This window comes from Macrotis lagotis, chromosome 1 (assembly GCF_037893015.1).
Source record: "Macrotis lagotis isolate mMagLag1 chromosome 1, bilby.v1.9.chrom.fasta, whole genome shotgun sequence".
In the NCBI taxonomy this organism is placed as follows: domain Eukaryota; kingdom Metazoa; phylum Chordata; class Mammalia; order Peramelemorphia; family Peramelidae; genus Macrotis; species Macrotis lagotis.
In genome coordinates, this window is record NC_133658.1 from 917908364 (window position 1) to 917933954 (window position 25591).

General features: G+C 38.1%; 1 protein-coding gene across 1 annotated transcript in view; it reads left to right on the forward strand.

Annotated features, from left to right (window-relative positions):
- The window catches only part of LOC141509174 (uncharacterized), a 1085709-nt gene that overhangs the window by 152561 nt on the left and 907557 nt on the right, over positions 1-25591 (forward strand). The gene's annotated exons all lie outside the window — the stretch shown is intronic.

A 25591-nucleotide genomic window follows, 5' to 3' on the forward strand; every position in this document is an offset into this window, starting at 1 on the left:
GAGGCAAGGTCCAGGGAATGACTGGCTGGCATCTTCAGAGGTTGGTGTTAGAGTTATACAGCTAAGAGAAACTCAAGGAAAAAAACTGAGCAAGCAAAAAAAACCCCAGAGATATTGTAAGAGAAAAGGCTATTTAACAGAGGTCCAATAATTAGGAAAAAAATTAGAATTTCTCTAAGGAACAAGAATTATACTATGTAATCCTAAGTCAGTATCAAAATATCTCTTATAAGAACATAGGCTCCAATACAACTCAGATTCATCTGATGGATACCACATAAGTTGCAAACAAAAGCTCAAAAATAGTATAAGCAAATGAACTGAAAAAACCGCACATGTCCAAAATGTAATTTGCAACAAAATCTTCTCTTTTAGTTTTGGCCATGTTTAGAATGAACAAAAATTCTAGTTGAAGAATGGATCTCTCCTTTAAAGCCGTTAAATATGCCAACAGGTATTATCCTGATCCACTGGCTCACTCTGAAACTTAATTAGGATGCACCTGGAATGACTGTGGCAATTTGCTATTACAGAGCAGAGAGGGACACGAGGACATGTTCCCTTCTGAAGTCATATAGACAATATTTTTCAATGGGCCAGGTAAGGGAATTTTTAAGAATCCTACCCTAGTTGAGGCTAGGGTCATTCTTTCAAACGTCACTTATGCCATCTGAACCACATAGGGCTAAATGACTTCATTGGCATATTGTCTTTCAATTTTGTCATATCTGGTGTCAGGCAGTTCAACATGTTATAATATAGCAATTACCTATAACCAGGGAACTTCAGGTGGCTTGAACACTAAGGAGAACCAAGAGTGTGCCAGGCTGTAATTTGGTATAAGAGATCCAGGGAAAAAAATCAAATTTCAATTGTTGCTCGTGTAGTTAAGGACAGTGCTGTAAATGAAATGCAATAAACAGATTTTGAGATGTAAGAACAATAATCTAATTCATATATATGTAATAAATGGCCCGAGAATACTTAGTCCATTGTACTTAGCCCTTCACTCCTCATATATATATATATATATATATATATGTTTAATAAAATCAACTTTTTGCAACGAACTCAATTAGTTATTAACTGGTTAAAATAACTAAACATCTCCTTCTGGCTAAGTGGTTGCCCATCATCTCCATACTTCTCACATAACAATTGGTTAGAGATTGCCACAGAGAAATCTCAAATCATCATTGTTATTTTATCTTCCTCATGTTACATTGATGCTTTTCCCTCAAAGCAAGTATCAGTTTGGTCCCAGTTTACATATATAGCTAGAAATATCTATATATAAACTTTTAACTTCTAGCCATCTTTAAAAATACAAAGTATTACTTTCAGAATTCTTTAAAAACCATTAGAACAGCTTAGGTAACTTTAAATTTCCAATATGTGTTATTGATTCCAATGCAATTAAACAATAGTAAAAACAACCAGGCATTGAAGTCAATTAACAGCATGAATTATTATGCATGAATCCACAGATTTATCCCAGAAGGGGGTCATAATCTGTGATATTTATCGTACCATCCCTTCAAAACAATCACATGTTAATTCTGGGTTTTAACATTACAGTATTCATATAGCTTACATGTTCACAAGAGAACCAAAAACTGTTAGTATTTCTTTTAAGTTAAAAGAGAATATCACAAAACTGATAAACACATATACATATAAGACCAGTTAAGAGACTCTGCCCTGACTGGGAAATTGGATCCAACTCCATAGACGATGTTATAAATGACTTGAGTATACTTAGTCCAGAGTGATTAAAATGTTTTTTATTAAGATATCTTAACAAAATGGAACACCTCTCTCATGGTGGGAGAGAGGGGCGGGGAAACCCCATAATACTAGCTCTCTTATGCAGTTTGAAAGGTTCTGTTCCTGCCCCTTCATGCCAACCATAGACTGGGGATCAAAAATCTAACTGATACATTGATTCATATACATTTCCCCACATTGCTCATTGGCAAAACAGAGAGAGCTCCTTGAGCACATACAAAGGAGAAGGTCAAGACTCTAGGTTACTCTGGACCAGTTAAGGACTAGTTTCTTCTAATCTTGGGTTTGTCATTTTTGGAATGGATTAGGAGAAATCTCCCAGTTTTGTGTTTGGCTGGGGCCATTCCCCCTTTGTAATGGATTTCAAGGGCTCCCCCTCCACACCCTGTGAAGATCTACAATGCCCTACATTCCTCACAGGTGAGAAACACACTCTTTTATTTAGATCCTAGATTTTTAGGAAAGTAGGAAAATTATTGGACCCCTAGCCCTCCTTCTGGGTTGTGGATTGTCAGCTAAGATGAACCCATGTGGGTTTGGCAGTTGCCCTGGTGTGGGCCTGACCTGTTCAGACTGACTGGAGGAATGGCAGTTTTGAAGTGTGTTTGGTTTATACCCCACTGTGAATGAGGGTTGTTAAGGAAGGACGTTTGTTTGACATATGTCCAATTGACATGTTTGCCTACCTATAAATTGATGAGAATTAAAATACGTGGGAAAATCTGATACCAATACTCCTCCCCCAGCTGTGTGCTTGCTTGCTCCTTGCAAGGAATTAGATTTGACAAAAGCAAAACATCTGAGCTCCTGGAAATTATCCTTGGGTAGTACTTTCTCTCTCTTTGAAATGCTCTCTCTCATTCTCTGCTGCCCCCACCCTCTGCAGAGGGAGAGGGGAAGGAGAAGGGAAATCTTCCTTTTCAGAACTTTGAAACTCAAACCTATGTCTCAGATGAAATGCATGCTTCACTGCAGGAAGGGTAAGACACCCCAAAACTCATTTTAGAAAACAGAGGACTCCCCATGCCTTCCTCCTGGTTTGGGGAGAAAGGGGAGGTTGGGCAAAGACCATGTTTTTCTTAGGCTACAGTTGTTTATCAATTCCAAAGCCCCATTTAACTGGGCTGAGAAAGTCCCACCCTTGGGAGGAGGAAGGGGAAATAGGCATGATTGTCAATTAGTTAAATTAAGTCTGTGCTAATAACTAATATTTCTTTAATAGAGTAACTGGATTTGAACTTTATAATGTTACTTAAGAATATATTCAATTTTAACTATTGGTTGGCTATTTCAAAATCTTAATGTATATATCTATATCTATATCTATCTATCTATCTCTCTCTCTATATATATATATATATATATATATGAGGTTCCTCAAGAAATTCTGATTTTAAAAAAGTAATTTTTTTGACTGATCTTAATTGGTACATTAAAAAAATATAAAATAAATATATATGTGAGTACATGTGTATTTAAACATCGATGGGACATTTTCACATCTCTCTTTCACATTTCTACCAGCCTGGAGAGGTGGAAATGTTTCTATATTCCCAGATCTGGTACTGGCCAGAATATCAATCTCACCTCAGTAAATTTGATATAAAAGAGTTGTTTTTATTGTTTATGCGTGTGTGTGTGTGTGTGTGTGTGTGTGTGTGTGTAATTCATATCCAAAATAGTTACAGATACCTGAGTTAAATGTTACTCCTCTTAGTTTGGGCTTTGAATTTAATTGCTTAAAAAGATTTAATTTAAAATTAAGTAATTAATGAAGTTGGGACCTGAGCCTATCCATTTATACCATTTGAAAGTTTGTAAGTGGCAAAGTTTGAAATGATTTCAGGTGTGAGCAAAGTTTTTGTTAACCTAATATTGGCTGAAGGCTGTATTCAACTTAGTTTAATGGAGACTCTAAGGTTTAGTAAATTCAGACTCCCTGTCTTCAAGAAGCTTTGAAAAGAGGGTGGGAAGACCTTTGATAGAAATGGTCACCACCTTGTGTTTAAAGAAAGAAGAAATTATCTGAGAGTAATTTAGGCACCAAAGTTTTGTACCAAGTCTTGAGAATTTATGTGTGTTATTAAGAAGGAAAATATAATTGGGATAAATTGTTTGTCAAGGAATTTAGGAATATTGAATCATATGTATTTTACTGATTTCTATTGGAAAAGAGATGTACTAAATTTGTAATCTAATCTGTTTTGATTCTAAATCAATATTGATAATTGTCAACAATCTCACAAGGTAGGTAAAGGAAGAAAATTTGTAATCTTTTTTTCTCATCATCTAGCATCACATGTTTATGGAAGGGTATATATGTATATGTATTTATCAGTTACATGATATTCTCTTTTAACTTCAAAGAAATACTAACAATGTTTGGTTCTCTTGTGAACATGTAAGCTATTTGAATACTGTAATGTTAAAACCTGGAATTAACATGTCATTGTTTTGAAGGGGTGGTAAGGGAAATATCACAAATTATGACCCCCTTCTGGGATAAATCTGTGGATTCATGAATAATAACTCATGTTGTTAATTGACTTCATAGTCTAGCTGTTTTTACTATTGTTTAATTTCATTGGAATCAATTACACATGTTGTAAATTTAAAGTTACCTAAGATGTTCTAATGGTTTTAAAGAATTCTGAAAGTAATACTTTGTATTTTTAAAGATGGCTAGAAGTTAAAAATTTATATATAGTTATTTCTAGCTATATATGTAAACGGGGACCAAATTGGTTACTTGCTTTGAGGGAAAAGCACCCATGTAACATGAGGAAGATAAAATATTGATGAGGATTTGAGATTTCTCTGGTGGCAATCTCTAACCAATTGTTATGTGAGAAGTATGGAGATGATGGGCAACCACTTAGCCAGAAGGAGATGTTTAGTTATTTTAAACAGTTAATAACTAATTGGGTTCTTTGCAAAAAGTTTATTTTATTAAATATATATATATATGAATTATATTATTGTTTTTACATCTCAAAATCTGTTTATTACATTTCATTTACAGCACTGTCCTTAGCTGCATGAGCAAAAATTGAATTATGATTTTTTTCCCTGGATTTCTTATACCAAATTACAGCCTGGCACACTCTGGGTTCTCCTTAGTGCTCAAGCCATCTGAAGCTCTCTGGTTATAGTAATTGCTATATTATAACATGTTGATCTACCTGACATCAGGTATGATAAAATTGAAAGACAATATGCCAATGAAGCCATTTAGACCTATGGGGTTTAATGCTCAGATAGTGTAAGTGACCTTTGAAAGAATGACCCTAGCCTCACCTAGGGTAGGATTCTTTTAAAAGTTCCTGGCCCATTGAAAAATATTGTCCATATGACTTCAGAAGGGAACTTGTCCTTTTGTCCCTCTCTGCTCTGTAATAGCAAATTGCCATGATCATTCCAGGTGCATCCTAATTAAGTTTGAGAGTGAGCCAGCGGGTCAGGATAATGCTTTAAAGGAGAGATCCATTCTTCAACTATAATTTTGTCCATTCTAAAAATGGTCAAAACTAAGAGATTTTGTTGCAAATTACATTTTGGACATGTGCAGTTTTAAAACGTTTGTTCAGTACATTTGTTTTTACTATTTTTGAGCTTTTGTTTGCAACTTATATGGTATCCACCAAATGAATCTGTGTTTTATTGGAACCTATGTACTTATAAAAGATATTTTGATACTGGATTAGAATTATACAGTATAATTCTTGTCCCTTATAGAACTACTAGTTTTTTCCCTAATATTTTTCCTAATTATTTTCTGTTACAATATCTCTGGTTTTTGCTTGCTCAATGTTTTCCCTTGAGGTTCATTTCTCTTAGCTATATGGCTCTAACACCAACCTCTGCAGATGCCAGCCACTCGTGCCAGTCAATCATTCCCTGGACCCTGCCTCAGTGAAGCCCTCGCTGTAATACATTCATCTCCAAATGAACTCTGAATGGTCCAGAAGAACCTGATCCCAAATAATTTGTTGGGGAGGATGCAGGGGAAAGATGAATGTAGCAGAAAGAATTTTGGTAGAGATGTAAATTGACTTGAAGTAGAGAATTATGATTGTAATAGAAACAATTGTAATCTTGATGCACCATTGATTCATTGTTTAATGTAAAATTTATATCCTGATATCCTTACCCTCTACCTAATTCCTGGTCTAGTAAGAGGAAGGGCGTTCTTTTGCCCTCTGGATGAGAGGCAAGACATAAAAACCTGGGTTGGACAGAATCTCAGGGCCATCAGTCTTTTCTGACCATGGCCCAGCCAACACTGCTTGGCTGTACTTTTATCTCTCTCTCTCTCTCTCTCTCTCTCTCTCTCTCTCTCTCTCTCTCTCTCTCCTCCTAGCCCTTCCTATGTGTTGTAACCTCTCTAATAAATTTTTGTTTTTTTTCCACCCATGCTTTCCAGAGTCTGAATAATGATTCCTCATTGACAGAATTGAACTCAAGTAGCCAGTGGCTACATTAATATTATCTTTCCTTGATTTATTTTCTCGGTCACTTGTTTTTATGAGACATTTTAAATTTTCTTCAATTTTAAAAAAAAATTTAGATTTTATTTTATCATATCTTGATAAAAATGTGTGATAATCATTATTTTTCACTTGTTCAATTCTTATTTATTTGGTTCTTTTTAGTTTTTGCAAGGCAATGGGGTTAAGTGGCTTGCTCAAGACCACACAGCTAGGTAATTATTAAGTGTCTGAGACTGGATTTGAACTCAGGTTCTCCTGATTCCAGGGCTAGTACTCTATCCACAGTGCCACCTAGCTGCCCCTCTACTGCTGACTTTCACTAAGTTTCAGACTTTAGCAGTTTGTTTTTCTCTTGAAGGTACACTTCCCTTCTGACTTTCATTGGGTGGTGAGGTTTTCCTGTTGGCATCCCCTTGGGGTAGATGTTTAATCTGCTCCAGGGGTGAAGCATTACTGCTAGATTTCTATGGTAGCAAAGTCTTTCTTGTGGTTGGTTTTGGGGGAGGGATGTCATTGCGTTGGTGTTTCCTAAGGGTGGAACCCTGCTGTTGGGTTACTATGGAAATAGGATGTTTCTGTTCCTAGGGCCCACAGGCAGGGTCTTGTGGTTGGCCAGACCCAGGGTGGAGCCTCATTAGTGGTACACAATTGGATCATGACTTCATTGTTGCTGCCACTCTTGGACCTTACTCCCTTCCCACCACAATGAAAGAGACCTTTCCAGATTGTCTAGGAAGCTACTTCCCTGCTCTTACACCAATTCTGTGACAGTTTCCTAGTTGTTTTAAGGAACACTTGGGAGGGCTTCAGAGGGTCCCTTCCTCACTCCACCATCTTGTCATTGAAAGATTCACTTGTCACTTCTTCTCCCATCACTCTTTGTTCTCAGAGTCATCCTGGGTCCAGAACAGCTTCCTGAGAATGACCAGTTACTCAACCATGAACAGGACAAAAGGACTGAGCAAAGGAGTCTGACCAGAGACCCCTGGCCCACTCTCCCCCCTCTCAGTTATATTTCATGTAATAATTGGAAGGGATTGGGGTGAGAAATCAGGTCCTTAACTTTCTCCTTTCACAAGACTGCATCCTAGACCCTCCATTTTTACTTCATCCAACTCCAACAATATCCCTAGGGACAAAAGTGACCATCAGGTGACAAATCTCACTCTAGACCCCCTCCCAAGATTACAAGTGTGAGGAATATCTGAGTGTTTGGGTTCTACAAGAATGGGAAGGCAGTGTTAGTTTACATTAAAGACTAGCGTCTGCCTATGTTGTTGTCTATGGGCAGATACTAAGTTAAGATAAAAGATTTAGTCTCCATTTGATCAAAAACTGCTGAGATTGATCCTCCTTTTTTTAAGTTAAAGTAGTCTTGACCTTCTCCTTTGCCCATTCTGGAGGAGAACTAGCTGTTCTTGCTCATTAGTATAATGTGCAGGGTGGACCAAATGTATGGGAGCCAATGAACCACTTAGATTGGGACCCCAGCCTATGGGTTGACATAAGGGGGCAGGAACAAAGCTTTTCAAAGTGCATAAAAGATGTAGCATTTTGGGATTTCCCAGCCCCTCTTTCCCACCATGAAAGAGGCATGTCATTTTATTAAGATATCTTAATAAAAGTCATTTCAATCATTCTGGACTAAGTATTCATGAACCATTTATAACACAGTTTTGCCTTGCTGGAGGGAAAGAGCCTTTAGTCTTTGTAGCTACAGAGCCTTGTTGGAACCAGGGATATTTTTTCTACTTCAATATGTGAGGACTAAGGACACTGAGAACTACAAGTATATTTACTCCAAGAGAATATCCTCCCACCAGGGATCACATCCTAGTCAGGCCCTGAAGCTGACTGTACTTGGTGACTGGAGATGGGTACCCCCTAAGACCTCAATTCCATTCCCCACAGAGGGGCCAATAGAGCTATGGAGAAAGCATAAAATCCTGGGAATACTGAAGGATAGTGGGGGGAGGGGGAGACTGTAGGAGACCCTGGGACCCTCTTCTGTTGCACAGGGACTGTTTTGTGTCCCAAGATAGTGGGGCATTCCCATCTCATTATAGGCCCTTGATAAGAAAGTAAGAACAAAGAAAAATTGCTTTTTTTTCCCCCTCTCACTAGGGGATTAGAGGGGAAGCTTAGATATGACATATGATCCTGACCTCTTGAACCATTTTCTACTTAGATCTACTTCCCAAGGCCACCCATTGGGCCCAAAATGACCTCTGTTAGCTCCAGAAGTCATCATAACTCTCTGGTTCTCAAGGCCTAAGTTGTCTTCTCTTGAAGAAGTGACTTTCACTCTGAAGGCTGGGACCCAGGAGCCCTTCCAGTCCCAGACATCAACACATCTCTGGATCACCTTCCTCTTCCCATCTGTGAGACCTGAGAACACTGGGAGCTATAGCTGTGCCTATAGGGAAATACCAGCCCTGCTAGAGGATCAGAGCCCAGTGATGTCCTGGAGTTGGTGGTGCCAGATGAGGGGAGTGTGGGGGGCCTCAGAATAACTCTGAGTATGACCCTTTGCTCTCTATTCAGATAGGGGTCTCATATAGATAGTTGTATGGTCTCTAAATAGTTGACTCTATTCTGGGGACTGTCAAGATCTGAGGTCTTGGAAGACATGAAGCATTTCTATTCTGATCCAGAATCCTGGGAAGAAAGGTGGGATGTGTGGTTGAATTAGAGGTGAGGAGAAGAGTCACAGAGACCCAGAGCTGAAAGGGACTTTAGAGGTTCTTGAGGTCATATTCTCCCCTTACCAATGAGTAGAGTGAGGTTTGGAGAGAAAGGATCCGTCCAGGATCACACAATATGTGAATGACAGGGCTCAGAGGTTAGCCTTCTCTCTCCTGGACCAGGATCTGAGCCCAGGGTTAGGCTGAGCATGGAGCTGTGTTGGCCCATATAAAGAGTGAGGGGCCATGATCTTCCTTCCTGGGAGCCATTAGATGCTTGAAAACATAGACTGGGTGAGCTCCCTGTAATGGGAAAGTCTCCTTAGATTCCTGGTAGCCATGGATAGAAAGGTATGAGCTTCCCTCATTTACAGAGGAGAAAACTGCAGCTCATGGGCAGCCATGGTGTACAGCACTGGGTCTGGAGTCAGGGAGACACATCTTTCCAAGTTGAAATCTGGCTTCAGAGGTGTCCTAGCTGGGTGACCCTGAACATTACCCATTTTTTGCCTCAATTTCCTCTTCTGTAAAATGAGCTGGAGAAGGAAATGTCAGATCACTCTAGTATCTATACCAAGAAAACCTCAGAATTGGAAGTGGCTGATAAATAACTAAACAAAACTGAGGTTCAGATAGGACCAGTGAATGGATCAAAGTTATTCAAAGACTCAGAGATAGGGCAGGAACTTCACCCAGGCATCCTGATTCCCAGCCAAATGTTCTTTCTCTCACAGGATCTCTTCCCAGGTCTTCCCTCTCAGCCCTCCCAGGTCTTGTAGTGGAGCTGGGGATGCATGAGACTCTCCAGTGCTGGCTGCCCCTCTGACATTCCCCAATGATATGATCTCTCTGCTGAAGGTGGGGATGACCCCTCTGCCCCTGAACAGCCAGACCCCAGTGGAGACCTTGGCTAATTTTCACTTCCTCTCCACTACTATTACTACTACTACTACTACTACTACTACTACTACTACTACTACTACTACTACTACTACTACTGACAACTACATCTGTGTCTACCAGGAGAGGTTGGCTCCATACTAGGTGTCTGAGGCCAATGACATCCTAGAGATCTGCTGAAGATGAGAATCTATCCAGGTCCCCTCAAGCCCTAAAAGAGTACAGTACTGAAACCTGAGAGGGAACCCAGGAAATCTGGGAGGGCATGTTCTGGGGTCTTTTGAAATCATGAGGTAAATGTTTGGACTGAGAGTCCCTAAGGAAAGGGAGAGCAATGGTGGAAGGACAGACTAGCTCAGATTCAGCTCCAAGTTCCAGGGACAAAGATGGAAGGAAGAAACCTCTTCTTGCTTCCTGGTGAGCCCACTAAAGATCTGAGGTTTAACCTCCATGTCTCTCCAGGGAAGAAGACTTTGGGCAAGGAAGGGCTTATGAGCCAAAAAAATGAGAGCTGTTGATTGAGGAGTTTTTCAGGGACCTCCCATCTCTTGTTTCCCTGCCCCTTCATTACAACTGTATTGGACCTGAGGATCTCTCTTCTCTGTTTGTATTTCCAGATGCACTTCCCAAACCTTCCCTCTCAGCTTGGCCTGGTTCAGAGATGGCCTCAGGGGCTGATGTGACCCTCTAGTGCTGGGGATCCTCAGGGGCTCCTGAGAAAATTCTGCTGAGTATGGATACCACTCATCATAGAGTCCATTTCTTCTTGACTCATGTGACCCTCAAGGACTCTGGTAATTATAGCTGTAGCTGTCAACTCAGCACCAATGGAAGTCTCTGGATCCAATGCAGTTATCTTCTGCTGCTTATAGGGAGAGGTGAGAGGAAGAAGCCCATAAGACTCACTGGAGAAGACCAATGACGACTCCCTCCCTCAGCCCCTGCAAGGAAATGAATGAAACCAAGACCTTGACTCTGGTCAAAAGACCCAGAACAAGGGAGAAGAAACATTTTGACTCAGTCCCCAAGTTCAGGATCATGGAGACTCAAGATTTGATCTGGGACATGGGATTCTCTCTATATGTCTCTGATTCATACTTCCCCATCTACATTTCTGACTTTCTACTCATATTAAGCCCTCTTTGAGCAAGATTTGGGCCACACTATTGGAAGCTGGTGGGGGTGAGAGACTGTGGAGGAGACAGAAGAGAGGAAAGTTCAGAGATAATTACAGAGACAAGATGAGGATGGCCTATTTCATGAGAATTCTTCTCTCTTCCTCACCCAAACTGGAGGACCCAGTTATACCCTCATTGTCACCCTTAGCTGTGTCATCTTCCTCGCCCTCTTCTTCTTCCTCTTCCTCTTCCTCCTATTCTGCCTCCTCATCTTGGAATTCTTCTGCCATGGTTCCCATGGTTGGGATCTGAAGGGACAGGGAGATGGTTGAGGCCTGGGGTCTTCATCTCCTCCTGTAGAATCTCCAAATTATTTTAGTAACCTTAGAAGTTGTCTGCTTGCTAATAGATAAGCCTGTGAAACCTTATCAAGGAAGTCATCAGTGACCACAATGTGTAACTGATGCTCTGGCTCTCTCTTTCAAAAGAGTCAGTCAAGGCTTAAATATTTGCGGGTTTCCTCTGCACATACCACATGCCTCACACTTCTTGGTGACATATTTGGCTGTTTTTGGACAATAAAAAAACTGTTTTTACTCAACATAGAAATTTTTCTTGAGTCATATGACCAAAGTCATCATGCAAGACTTTTGTGATTATGGAGGGATCAGTCCTGGGCAGGATCATTTCTGACTAGCAAGTTCCACCTTGGAGCTGAAAGATGACAATACACTCCTAGTGCAAACCTTTAAGGCTCTGGTTCAACCTTTGTCCAAGCACTGTGTCTCAAGTATTTCCAACAAATGTGTGTGGACTGATTGTCTGCTGGACTGTTCTCCACAGTTAGACTACAGTTCCAAACCTGCCATATTGGAAAAATGGATCTCTTTCTGATTTGATGGTCTGTCCTAATCACATTTACTTTTTTTTGTTTTATTCTGATATCAAAACCTTTTTATTTCATCTTTGACCTTAAGATTCCTAGTTTCAATTTGTTCATTATAGATAATATTTATCTTTTAAAAATTTTATTTTTCCTTGGTTACATGTAAAAACAAGCTTTAACATTCAATTTTAAAACTTTGAGATCAGAATTCTCTCCTCCCCTCTGCCCCTCCCTTGCATTGAGTTAATTTAGGTTAAAAATGTGTAGTCATGCAAAAGGTTTCCATAATAGTCACACTGTGAAGAAAAACATAGACTTGCCATCCAAAAAAAAAAAAGAAAAAGAAAGTTAAAAAAGTATGCTTCAATCTATATTCAGATACCATCAGCTCTGTCTTTTGGAGAAATAACATTCTTTATCTTAAGATTTTCACAGTTGTCAGGAGTCACAGCACTGCTGAGAAAGGCTAAATCATTCATAACTGATCATCTTAAAATATTGGTCTTACTTTGTATATAGTACATTTCACAATGCACCTATTCATGCATTTTTTTCAGGTTTTACTGAAAGCATCCTATTCATTATTTCTCTCTCTTTTTTTAAATTTAAGGCAATGGTGTTAAGTGACTTGCCAAAGTTCACACAGCTAGGCAATTATTAAGTGTCTGAGGTCAAATTGAACTCAGGTCCTGCTGACTTCAGGAGGAAGTCTCTCTCCACTGCACCATCTAGCTTCCCCCAGTCATTATTTCTTAAAGCAGAATAATAGCATTCCATCATAATCATATACCACAGCTGATGGGCATTCCCACCCTCACTATAGGTTGTCAAGGGAGTGTATTGAAAAACATTACTTACACAGAAAATATAAAAAACATTCCATTAAATGAATTGCTTAATTATTGACATTAAATGAATCAACAATTTTGCAATGTAGTAATAAACTAGATAACAGACAGGTTGAAGTCATCATGGTCTGAGCAGGGATTAAAAAAAATCAATTAACTATATGATTGATAATGAAACTTGTAACTACATAATTAAACTTGTAACCATATGAACTATATGATTGATAATGAAAATTGTACACTTTTGTAACCAAGGAAGTGATCTTAGTTTGCTTGCTTGATGCATACATGATTCTGAAACTATAAAAAATAAATCTGAGCAGCCATCAGTCAACCTTTAACCCCTGTGTTGACTCAACTCATTTTGCCGACTCTTTCCCTCCTGTCAAGCTCCAAGGACCCCGTGGAAGCTGGACCCCATGCACTTCTATTTTTGCAAGCTCTAGCAGTAACTTGACTAAATGAAATTGATATTAAAAAAAGTAAATTCTCCTTTTATTCTTTTGTATTTTTAAATGAGTAATTTAAAATTATTAATCTTTAGAGGAATATCATCTGATCTTAAGATTTCAGGGTTGAGATTTATGCTAGAGCATAAAGAAAAAAAGCCTAGTAATTTTTTCAGCAAGAAACTGCCAAAGAAAATTTTCTTTTTAGAAATTAGACTATGGGGGTGACTAGGTGTTGCAGTGTACCAGCCCTGGAGTCAGGAGTACCTGAATTCAAATCTGGCCTCAGACACTTAATAATTACCTAGCTGTGTGGCCTTGGGCAAGCCACTTAACCCCATTTGCCTTGCAAAAATCAAAATATAGTTAATACCTGAGTGAGTTTGTTGCAAAAAGTTGATTTTATTAAATTTGTGATCAGAGGTTCTTTAATCAGAAATGAAGAGCTCTAGAAGTAATTTTATGCTGGAGGACCTGTGGAATGTCATTTGAAGCCATAGAATTGCATCAGATAGCTCTAGAAGAAATGGACTTGAATTTTTCTTTGCTGTTTGGGTTTCTTATCTAAATGGTCTATATAAACCAAAGGGGATTGCCCCCTTTTAATCACTGCAAGTTGCCCCTTTGACATTGTAAATACCTCACCCACCTTTATGTATTAATATGGACCTTACCTTGCCTGCTCCTTTCTCCTGGCATTTCTAGGTCCCAAAGACATGCCATTTTCCCTCCATTACATCCATCATCTCCCTACATCTTTTTAAATTGATCTATAGTGGATACTACAGTGTCTCTTTGATCAAAATGTGGGGGACTGTCAAAGTTTACTAAATTTTTTATAAAAAAATTTGTGAACAAAGTCTATATTCTGAGCCTCTGATTAAGAGTTATAAATCTAAATGTTAACTCTGTGTGTAAAAATGTGAATCTGCCATGTCAAATCCTGTTCTCTTATTTCGATGTTGAATTGACCTGTGTCAATACAAAGTGGCCATCTTATAATAATATCAGTAAGTTCTATTTGAGTCAAGAAATCACAAGATAAGTGGCATCTTGGTCAAGAGTGAGAAAATCCTACATTTGTTTTAAATATCTCCTTCTCTGGTTTAAGTAGGATTCTTATCAATAGGAATTTGAAGCAAATATTAAAAATTTTCATAGGATCATAATGTATAACCTTGCCATCTCCATGAAATCTTATTGGTTATCTAACTCAGTTTTATGACTCTTTGTCCTTGGTATTTAAATATGCCTCAAAAACTTTGTATCAGGGTAGTTATTAGCCATGATGATTTCTACTTATAGATTTCTAGATATATCTTAGCAAAGAAACTTCATATATAATCTAACATTTTGTATTATCATTTGTAGCCTCAAATAATTTAGATTGATATCTCCTTCTCCCCCTTCCTGCTTTCTTCTTTCTCCAACTCCCCAATTGGGTTTTATACCCTTAACTTTAGGGGTTCTGTCCAAGTTTGATCTCTGATATCTCTCAAGATATCTTGGGGTTAAAGACTAGATTTCTTACTTAAGGATCATGCCTTCAACCCAAATCATTCTCCCTCTTACTGACTGACTAGCAATAGGTCCCAGCTCACCTCCAGTCCCCCCTTGCTCATTGTTTGGTCCTTCTTGATTCAGAGTGAATGTGAAAGTCCATTGTCTCTGTTTTGGCCTCAAATCCTGAAGGTCTTCACCTCCCAGATTGATGTTTTTTCCTATTGTGCAAAAGAGGCAAGTCTTTGCCACTTGTCTTTTCCAGGCTTAAATGATCTTTTTTTTGGTCACAATTAGATGATACAGTGAATAGAGCACTGACCTTGGGGTCAGGAGGACTTGCTACTTAATAGCTCTGTGATCTTGGGGGTAGGTCACTTAGTCCTGACGGCTTCACATTCAAGGCAATCTCCAGTGATCCTGATCCATATTTGATCATTGGACTACGATGTCTTCAGAGGAGAAAATGAGATTGATGACTTAGCACAACAACCCCTTCAAATCTCATTCACATGCATGTCATAGAAGCACCTCCCTTTATGTCATGCTCTTCTTTGAGAATGAAGGCCAAACAACTCTTCTTCATACACTGAATGGGTATTGTTTCAGTCAAGCTGAGACCTGGGAAAGATATTAACTTAAAAAGGCCAAGGCCTCTCATTCCATCCCAGGCCATCTTTAGTTGGTTTGATTCGTATCTGTTCACAAGAGGACAGAGGAAAAAGTTAGTCTTATGACTTTGAGTTCTCCCTCATTTAAATCAAATGAGCCAAGGAGAAAAGGCAATTTCAGCTGTTTCCATGACTTAAGATACCTGTTATTCTAAAGATTAAACAAAATCAAGTAAGCCATAAACTGTTTTCTACTTGAGTTCACTCAACATTCTTCCCCCACCTCTCATTCTACAGATAATGAAGTTATATTTAACCAACCCAAATACCTGACCCAAGGGGTTCACAGAAAACCCAAGTCACACATTACATCTCTCAGTCCTCTTCCTGATGTTATGGAGATCCTGGCTCCAGATTACGGACATCTGCTCTGGCCACTACAAATCGTACTCCATGGGCAGAGGCTTTCTGGGGCTACAAAGTCAGTGGGACACCTATATTTCAGGGGAAGATACTTCCTTTAGGAAGTTCTCTTTAGTTCTCTTTAGGAGATTCAGAAGGAAAGGGGCACCTTTCTCCACATCCTACTCCTGACCTCCTCCCAGAATTTTGGAGAATCAAATTATAGAAATCAACTCCATGGAATCTAGTGTTGCAACTCTCTGCCTCCTGGTGTTGGGTCATAGAATGGAAGAACAGGGGAAATGGGACAAGATGTTATGCATGGAGAGGAAAACACTATGGCTAAAGTATAGAATTCAGCATCAAGAAGAGGTCATTATTGTCCACCCAAAAGTTTGTTAAGGCAGAAGTCCAAACTGGTAAATCAAAAATTATCCAGTATGGGAGGAAACTGAATGACTTGGAGGCCTCAAGGAAACCACCATTGGAAGGGAGTGATGTCATTAAGAACAGGCGAAAGAAAGGAATGGAAAAACATGGAAATTTTCAAAGATCTCAAGAAGAAGAAAGCTCAAAGACTCCGTTGATAAGCAAATAGAGCAATAGTTAACCATTAATATAAAGAAATGAGACTACAGATCTAACAAACAAACTATTTAGAAATAAAGACTGTAAAACAAAAGAAAAGACTAACCTTTGATGATACAGAGTGCTATGGAGAAAGTGAGAACATCAAACTACAATACACTGTTTCTGAGAGGTTTAAAAAAGAAATGAAAATTACAAAGACAGAATTTATAGGCTGAATAGAAAAAATATAACAGGATTGTCTATAATACTTTCCCATCAATCTGAACAGTGTTTAGGGATGAAAGGGGAGATACAGCAAAAAAAACTAGCAGGAAGTAATAGAAATTTTCCCACATAGGAGTCATATTTTTCCAACTCCCCAGGTATCTGTTATGTTCAAAACTTAATTTCAAAACTTTTGTTCAAAACTTAATTTCTACCAGAATAATTTCTAATTTTCCTAATCAATTTTTATCAACATAGGGATTTTTTAAACTTATTAATCATGTACTCTACTACTGTGTTAAATAGTGAGTCAGTTGGTCAAGTTTTATATTTCTAAACCGATACATAGAAATTTGGATGAATATTGCTTTGTTGCATAATTTCAATTCTGGTACCATGTAACCTCCTTTTAAGATCACATTTCTAGCTTCTCTACCATAGAAATTCTTCACCTTTTATTCCTCTTCTTGAATTTTGTTATCATTTGTCTCCTTCAATCCTTAGAATTTATGAATATGGAAATGAATATAACAATTTGTTTCAGTATTGACTTTTAATTCCATATACATTAGTTGCCTAAAAAGCAGAATGTGATAGATGATTAATTGGACACCAATTTTATTGGACCCATATTTTATTTTATTTTTATTTTTTAATTCTATAAATATTTTATTTATTTTCCAATTATATACAGTAGTAGTTTCTACCTATAACTTTTTGGTTAGGTTTTGAATTTTTTACTTTTCCTCCCCACCCTTCCTTCCCTCTACCCTTTCCACCCAGAAGGCAATCTGGTATTCTTTTCATTGTTTCCATGCTATACATTGACCACAATTGAATGTGTTGAGAGAAATAACATCCTTGAGGAAAACCAACCATTTTCTTAAAAAACTCCCACAAGACTTTCTCTGGATGCAGATGGTATTATCCATCATAGACACCCCGAAATTATCCCTGATCATTGCACTGATGGAATGAACAAGTCCATTAAGGTTCATCATCACTCCCGTGTTGATCTTTCGGTGGATAATGTTCTTCTTTGGACCCCTATTTTATTACAATTGATATTAATTAGTTTGATATGATTTCCTAGAGGTAGTGATTGTATGTTCTGTATATTTTACCCCTGGGATGTGTACTGCAGATTGTAAGTTCATTTGCTTAATTATGGGAAGCTAATTAGAGGATCTCCATCTTTTTTGCCTCTTTCTGGTGACCAAGTGTGGTGGAAGTGAATTAATTATATGTAAAGTTTCCCAGCTATTTTTGTTTTCACTCCAACCCTCATCATCGTTCTTTTGCTCACCATGGAGCGATGGCTATGAGAATTTGTCCAATAAATGATCCTGTTTGACTTGTGACCTCTCTTTCTTTCAGCCCATCTACTCATGCAATCTTTCAGCCCATCTACTCAGTTTATCAGCTGAACCCATGAGTCTATTGATCAGCTTTGGAGGCTCTCCTGAAAGGTCAAGATAGGTTAGTAGAAGTAGACTCATTAGCTTTTTTTGCCAACCAATGGGATTTTGCATTATGTGTAGATCCTCATGAAGAATCAAGAGCAAAATCCATCTGTCAATTAGATGCTGAATTTTTGGTTTGCTTCATCTATCTTTTCTGGGTATCTAACACTATAAAACTAAAGCACTGGAGAAATGAGTCTCTCAGATCATGATAAAGACCTGAGTTCCACTTAAAGAGAGTGGACTATAGGACCTTTTTTGAAGAGCCATTGACTCAGAGCTTTGCCTCAGCTTTTTTTAAAATTGTTGATTGGAAAATTTTGGATCCGACAATCTGAAGTCAACAAAGCCTGTATTCAGATCTCACTCTTCCACATAATGGATTCTATATCCCTGGACAATGTATTTAACCTCTTACTCCTGTAGGTAACATTTTAAGATTCTAAGTGCACAGGAGATAGTCAGGTGCATTGATAGATGGCATTTCAACACCTGGGAGTTGCCTATCACAATAAAATCACACACAGGTTCACTAAATCAGTTAGTAAAATTTGTCTTTAATTTGAGTTGAATTATTATATTTCTTTATGCCTTGATAATGGAAACTCTTTATTTTCTCTAGTTCTAATGAGTTTTTTTTTAGTTTCATTTTTTCAAGGCAATGGGTTAAGTGGCTTGCCGAAGGCCACACAGCTAAGTAATTATTAAGTGTCTGAGGCCAGATCTGAACTCAGGTACTCCTGACTCCAGGGCTGGTGCTCTATCCAATGCACCACCTAGCCACCCCTCTAATGAGTTTTGATGGCATGATAAAGTTTGCCTCAGTGTTTCCATGGGTTTATTTTAATTACTGAAAATTTGCCAAAGTTATTGTTTCCATTGATTTTTTGAACATTGAATTTCTTTAATTTACCAACTAAACCATCATATCGTATCAAAGAAATCAGAACTTTTAAAATAATATTGTTTTAAAATTACATTAAAAAATTTTAACTATTCATTTTTTTTAACATTCTGAATTCCAAATTCTGTCCCTCACTCTTTCCTGTCTCCTATTCTTGAGATGGTCAAAAATTTGACATAGGTTATACATATTCAATCATGCAAAACATATGTAAATATTAATCACCTTATAAGAAAACTGATCAAAAACCTGAAAAAAAGGGAAAAAATTTGCTTCAATCTGCCTCCAGACATCATCAATTCTTTTTCTGGAAATGAATTGAATTTTACATCGTAAGTCCTTTGGAATTGTCTTGGTTATTGTATTGCTGAGAATACTTGTCAGTCAAGCTAAATCTTATAGTATTCTTAATGCTGTGGACAATGCTCTCCTAGTTCTTTTCCTTTCATTTTGCATCAGTTAAAGGATCCTCTTTATCATTTCTTATAGCCCAGTAATATTTCATTATAAACATATAGCACAACTTGCTCAGTTATTCTTCAATTGATGGCATTCTCCCCTCCATTTTTGCTTCCTTGCCATGATAAAGCAAGTTTCTTGGAATGTTTTTAAACATATAGACCTGTTTCTTATTTTGACGTCCTTGAGATTCAGACCTAATAATGACATTTCTGCTTCAAAGTGTATGCATAGAATTATAATCCCTTTCCATACCAAATAGTTCTAGGTTCCAAAAAGTGTCCCTTTCTAGCATTTAACAATATGATAGTTGTGACTATCATTTTTTTAAACTATGACTATAGGTAACTTTTATTGCTTTGTCTAAAAATTGCTGATTCATAACTAGATCATTTAACATATAAGGAATAACTTGTAATTTGATGAATTTTATTTTATTTTCTATATATTTTAGAAGTCTTTATAGAGATACATGTTGTAAAGTTTTTCTAACTTTCTTAATATTGACTACATTGATTTTTTTTTAATGCAAAATATTTTTCCTTCAATGTAATCAAAATTACTCATTTTGAATCTCAAAATTGTTGTTGGTAGGTTGATTCAATTGTGTCCAATTCTCCCTGACTCTTTTTTGGGATTTCTTTTTTTTCCCTCCTGACTCTAGGGGTGGTGTTCTATACGGTGAACTCCTAACTATACCCTATTCTAATTGTTTTAAAGGATTCTGGAAGCAATGATTTGTTATTTGTGTTTATTTGAATAGAGAAAATAATTGACTTTATTAATAGAGAAAATTGTTCCTATAGAATCTATTTCTTTTTTTCTTTACTTTATTTTATTTTTTTATTCTCATTTTGTACAAATGTTTTTTTTACATTAATAAAATATTCTTGTTTAAGAGTAAACAAAATACCCCTCCCCCCATGAATATAAACTTGCTTGGGCGATAAAGTAAAGGGGAGAGAAAAAAAATAAAATTAAAAAAATAATAGTAATAATTGTAGGTATGGCCAGGTGGCGCAATGGACGAAGCACCAGCCCCAGAGCCATGAGCACCTGAGCCCATATCCAGCCCCGTAGATCCAACAATCACCCAGCTGTATGACATGCAAGCCATCCGATCTCCACTGCCCTGCAAAAACCAAAAAGAAGGAAAAAAAAAAGACTCCAAATAAAATAAAATAGTAATCATAGTAGGGGTGGCTGGGTAGCAGACAAAGCATTGGCCCTTGAGCCAGGAGCATCCAGGTCCAAATCCAGCCTCAGACACCCAAAGATCACCCTGCTATGTGGCCCCAGGCAGGCCATCCAGCCCCATTTGCCCTCCCCCAAATAATAATAATAAAAAATGTGCTTCAGTCTTTGTTCCAACACCAACAACTCTGTCATGGGTGGATCGCATTCTTTATAGTGAGTCCATCGCAAAAGTTACTTCCATATTTTTCCAATGTTGCCATTGCTGATCGCAACTCCCTCCTTTTGTACTTCTCCACTACCATGTACTATATTTTCTCTCTCCTTTCACTCTGACTCTGCTGTAGGGGTTGCTGAGTGACACAGCAGACAGATCCCTGGTCCTGGGGCCAAGAAGCCCTGAGCCCCCATACCACCCCTTAGGCCCAGAATCCACCTGGCCCTATGGTCCTAGACAGGCCTTCCAATCCCAGCCCCTTGCAAGAAGTAAAAAAGAAAATGTGTTATATCTGACCATTCTCCCCCCATGGTCCATCCTCTCCTCCTTTATTCACATCCCCACCCCTTCCCCCTGCTCCCCCCCTCCTCCTTACTCCTATACCCAATTGAGTATATATGCTGTTTCCTCTCCTAGTCACCTCTGATGAGAGCAAAGGTTCCCTCATTCCCCCTTGCCTCCCCCCCTTCCATATCATTGCAATAGCTCATTGTAATAAAAAAATCTTATTATATGAAATATCTTGGCCTATTCTCCCTCTCCTTTTTCTTTCTCCCATTCCATTTCCCTTTTTTCTATTGACTTCATTTTTACACCATATTTTATCTTCGAATTCAGCTTTCTTCTGTGCTTCAACTATAAAAGCTCCCTCTACCTGCTCTATTAACTGAGAAGGTTCATATGAGTATTATCAGTGTCATTTTTTTATACAGGAATACATGCAGTTCATCATTAAGTCCCTCATATTTTTCCCCATCTCCTCCACTCTCCATGCTTCACCGGAGTCCTGTATCTGAAGATCAAACCTTCTGTTCAGCTCTGGCCATTCCAACAGGAACATTTTAAATTCCCCTGGTTCATTGAAAGTCCATCTTTTTCCCTGGAAGAGGACATTCAGCCTTGCTGGGTAGTTCATTCTTGGCTGCATTCTAAGCTCTTTTGCCTTCCAGTATATTATATTCCAAGCCCTATGAGCTTCCAATGTAGCTGCTGCTAAGTCCTGTGTGATCCTGACTGCAGCTCCATGATATTTGAACTGTGTCCTTCTGGCTGCTTATAATATTTTCTCTTTGACTTGGGAGTTCTGGAACTTGGCTATAATATTCCTAGGGGTTGGTTTTTTGGGATCTCTTTCTCGGGGGGATCGGTGGATTCTCTCCATTTCTATTTTGTCCTCTGCTTCTAGAATATCAGGGCAATTTTCCTGTAGTAATTCTTTGAAAATGATGTCAAGGCTCTTTTCCTGATCATGACTTTCAGGTATTCCAATAATTTTTAAATTATCTTTCCTAAGTCTGTTTTCCATATCAGTTGTTTTTTCAATGAGATATTTTACCTTTTCTTCTAATTTTTCATTTTTTTTTTGGTTTTGAAGTATTGATTCCTGATTTCTGGTAAATTCATTGATCTCCCTGAATTCTATTCTTTGTCTGAAGGATTTGTTCTCCTCAGAGAGTTTTCTTATCTCTTTTTCCATCTGGCCAATTTTGCTTTTTAAAGCATTCTTCTCCTCAATAACTTTTGGAACTGTTTTATCCATTTGACCTAAACTGTTTTTTAGCATGCTATTTTCTTCAGCATTTTTTTGGATTTCCTTGACTAAGCTGCTGACTTCATTTTCATGTTTTCCCTGCATCTCTCTCCTTTCTTTTCCCAGTTTTTCTTCCAACTCCCTCATTTGATTTTCAAAGTCTTTTTTGAGCTCTGTCATAGCCTGAACCCGATTTCTGTTTTCCTTGGAGTCTTTAGATGCAGGAGCTTCTGCTTCCTCATCTTCAGACTGAGTATTTTGATCCTTCTTGGGCTCATATGCAAAATATTTCTCAATGGTCTTCCTCTTATTTCTCTGCTTGCCCATTTTCCTAGCCTGGGCCTGGTTTTGGGGTGCATCCTGAGCTTTTGGGACACTCCCACAAGGGTCTCAGTGTGTGAGGCTCTGTCCTCTCTCCTGGTCTGTGAATGACCATAAGTGCCCCCCTCTGCCACAGGACTGAGGTTGGGGGGCCCCTGCTGTTCTGTGGGGGGGCCTAGACTGGGATCAGGATCTGAATGTGATCAGAGCCCCATAGTCCTGTCCCAGGGACAGAAGACAGAGCTCTGCAGTCTCTCTTCACTTCCTTCCCTCTGCTCAATGGGCTCATGCCCTGGATGCTCTTGCTTACTGGCCCCGCCTGCTTCTGTTCCTGGATCTGGGCTGTAGAAAGACCAAACTGCTTGCTGTGTGCCCTGAGGGTTGGGCTCCACGTGCTCACTCTGGCAGAGGTCCCCCCACTGCTGTTCCCCCACTTTGTACCTGGTGCTCCCTGGGGGTGTAGCTCTGGAGACTCCCCCGCTGCTGTGAGCCACGGCTCCCAGTGCCCTGGGGCTGCCTCCGGGTGGCTGAAGTTCTTTTGCTCTGGTGTGCCACCCCTCTGACCCCGGGGAGCAGAGCCTTTCTGCTCTTTTCCAGGTTACCTTGAGTAGGAGAACTGTCTCACTGGGTCCCTTTGTGGGTTCTGTCTCTCGAAAGTTTAGTAAGAGTCCTTAGTTTCAAGTTTTATCAGAGAGCACCTAAGACTCGATCCCTTCTTGTCGCCATCTTGGCCTCTATTTTGGGACTTCTTGACAAAGATAATGAACTCTTTTGACATTTCTTTCTCTAGTTCATTTTACAGATGAGGTAATGAGTCAAATAAAAGAAGTATATTTCTAAAATTAAACAGGTAGTGAGTGTCTGAGTATAGATTTTACTCGTGGACAGTTCTCTATCCATGAATCACCTAGCACCACACACAATGCTCTCTATCATTTCTTTTGTCATAAATTCTTCCCTATTTATCTGATAGGTGAACTATTCCACGTTTCCCTAATTTGTTTAAGTTAGGTATCACCCTTTATGTCTTAATCATATATCCATTTTGACCTTTTATTGGGTTTTTTAAGCATTAGATTGCTATGATCATTTACTACTGTGCTTTGTGTGCCTAGCTTTGCTTCCCTGAGTCACCAATCAATTTCTTAGCTAGGACAAGATTTTGATTTTTTATGGTTACTGATCTGGTATGGATAAACAATGTTCCTTTACATATTTTTATTAGTTACTTTGTTATTCTTGACCTTTTGTTCTTCCAGGGGAATTTTGTTGAATTTTTTTCTACTTCTATAATGTAATTTGTTATTACTTTGTCTATTATAACATGAAATAAATAAATTAACTGAAGTTAATTGTAGTTTTTACTATCTTAGTTCAGCCTGAGCAATTAATATTTTTTCTAGTGATTCAGATATGATTTTATTTGTGTGAAAAATGCTTTTAACTATATTCACATAGTTCCTGGGTTTGTAGTGGCATGTAGAATGGCACATATTTTATATAGTCTATAGTTAGTTTGATTGGAACTCCTCTTTCTATATTTTCATGCTGGACATTATGATAATATGTACAAGTGCTAATAATGTAGATTTTCCCCCCTTCCTTCAAGTTTGTTTTAATTGTTATTTATCTGAAATAGTATTTAAATTGACTCTCTAGAATTCTTTAAGTATAAGAGCTTTTCATCAGAAGAGTGATAGTTTTCTTTTTATCATTGCCTAGTCTAAGTCCTTGAATGTCTTTTCCTTCTCTTATTACTATATTTAGCATTTCTGCTACAATATTGAATAATCATGGTAACCGGGGCATCTTTGCTTCACTCCTGATCATATTGGGAAGACATCTTGCTCATCTCCATTACAGATAATACTTGCTGATGGTTTAGAGAGGTACTGTTTATAATTTTAAGGAAAGTTCCATTTCTTTCTATGAACCCTATGTTTTTAATAGGATAGGGTGTTGCATTTTGTCAAAAACATTTTCTTCACCTAAATAGGTAATGATATGATGATTTCCGGACATAGTGTTTGATCTTTGTGATATATTGATGTTATCTCCTTGCTAACATTATTTAAATTTTTGCATCAGTGTTCATTAGGAAAATTGGTGTATAATGTTTTTCCCTGTTTTCATCTCAGTACAATATTGTTGTCTTAAAACAAATTTGAAAGGACTTCTTCACATTTTTTTCCCTTCAAATTTTGATGTTGTGTTAGAATTAATTATTCTTCAACTGTTTGGTAGATTTCATTTGTGTATCATCTGGTTCTGGGGAATTTTTCATAGGAAGTTCATTTGTGGTGTTTCAACTTCTTTTATCTAAGATGAAATTATTTATTTATTTATTTTTAAGATTATTTTTTTTAAAGATTTTATTTTGAATTTTACAATTTTTCCCCTAACCTTACTTCCCTCCCTCCCCACCCGGCACAGAAGGCAATTTGCCAATCTTTACATTGTTTCCATGTTATGCATTGATACAAATTGAATGTGATGGGAGAGAAATCATATCCTCAAGGAAGAAACATGAAGTATTAGAGATAGCAAGATCAGACAATAAGATACCAGTTTTTTTCCTAAATTAAAAGTTAATATCCTTGGTCTTTGTTCAAACTCCACAGCTCTTTATCTGGATGCAGATGGTATTCTCCATTACAGAGAACCCCAAATTGTCCCTGATTGTTGCACTGATGGATTGAGTGAGTCCATCAAGGTTGATCATTGCCCCCATATTGCTGTTAGAGTGAACAATGTTCTGGTTCTGCTCCTCTCACTCAACATCAGTTCATGCAAATCCCTCCAGGGTTCCTTGAATTCCCATCCCTCACTGGTTTCCAGTGTTCCGTGGCATACATAGACCACAGTTTGCTAAGCCATTCCCCAACTGAAGGACATTTACTTGATTTCCAATTCTTTGCCACCACACAGAGGGCTGCTATAAATATTTTTGTACAAGTGATGTTTTTGACCTTTTTCATCATAAGATGGCATTATTTAAATATTCCATTTCCTCTTTTATTCTTCTATGTCA